Source organism: Chrysochloris asiatica, unplaced genomic scaffold (assembly GCF_000296735.1).
Source record: "Chrysochloris asiatica unplaced genomic scaffold, ChrAsi1.0 scaffold00064, whole genome shotgun sequence".
NCBI classification, from domain to species: domain Eukaryota; kingdom Metazoa; phylum Chordata; class Mammalia; order Afrosoricida; family Chrysochloridae; genus Chrysochloris; species Chrysochloris asiatica.
The window spans coordinates 9,770,732-9,771,930 of NW_006408582.1; positions in this window are offsets into that span (position 1 = coordinate 9,770,732).

Consider the following 1,199-nt stretch of genomic DNA (forward strand, 5'->3'; position numbering starts at 1 on the left):
AGCTGTGAGCCTTCCAACCTTCTAAGTATTCCTTTATATGTGGTTCAGAGTTCTGGGACCATCCCCTGAGCCTGCTTGGTCGGGTATTCTGTGTTGTTGTTGGCGGAACTCTCTGCTATATGTCCACCCCATCCGTCATCTTGTTTGTTCTCAAGTTAATGAATTTTTAAGTTATTTTGATTTATTAAATTAAATTTATTTTCATGTTGATAAATGAATATACTATCTAAGGAGCCCTGGTGGCATTGTAGGATAAGCACTGGACTTCTGTCCACAAAGTTGGCAGTTTAAAACCACTAGCCACTCTTCGGGAGAAAGATGAGGTTTTCTGACCCATAAAACTTTACAGCCTCAGAGACCCTATACAGGGTTGCTATAAGGAGCTCTGGTAGCGTAGTGGTTACTAGTTGGGCTGCTAACTTCATGGTTAGCAGTTTGACACTACCAGCTGGTCCGCAGGAGAAAGATGAGGCTTTCTGCTTGAGTAAAGCTTTATCGCCTCAGAAACGCCATGCAGGGTTGCTATGAGTCGGAACTGACTCGATGACAGTGAGACTGTCTTTTGGTTATCATACTTACTGGTCATCATGTCCCCTTTTTATTGAGTATTTTTTTTATATATTTCATGATTGTGTCATTATTTTGCCACAAACTGCCTCAACTTTTTCCATCAGTCATCTGTAAGTCCCTGAGAAGTCTGTATCTTCCAGGCTACTAAATACTGTTTCTCCCTGGATCCTTTGACCTTTGCTCTTTCATTCCAGTGACCTTATTCTTGCACTTCCTCCCAGCATCCTTACTCCAACCTGACAGTCGATTGGAGGTATCATGAGCTCATCAAGTTCTGTGTGTCATTGAAGGTGCATCAAGACCCTTAGCTTCTTTAGAGTGAAGCTTTCCTAAGATGATAGATTTGACCAACTCATAATGACTGACCTCTTCTCACTACCTTCTCTTATTGCAAACCCTAGGTATGCTGGAGGTCACCAGAGTCTCCCTCAGATACCTGCTTCCAGAAAAAGGGGAGAAGAGGAGAAAATATGAAATTTGGAGGCAGGAAAAGTAAGAGAAGAAAACCCTGTTGTGAAACATGTTTGTGAATTTAGATATCTATCTCTTAAATATTTTTGGGCTTTTCTTTTTACTAAATTAATACTAATTGTGGAAGATTTGAAACTTTTTTTTTTTTTAAGGTTTTT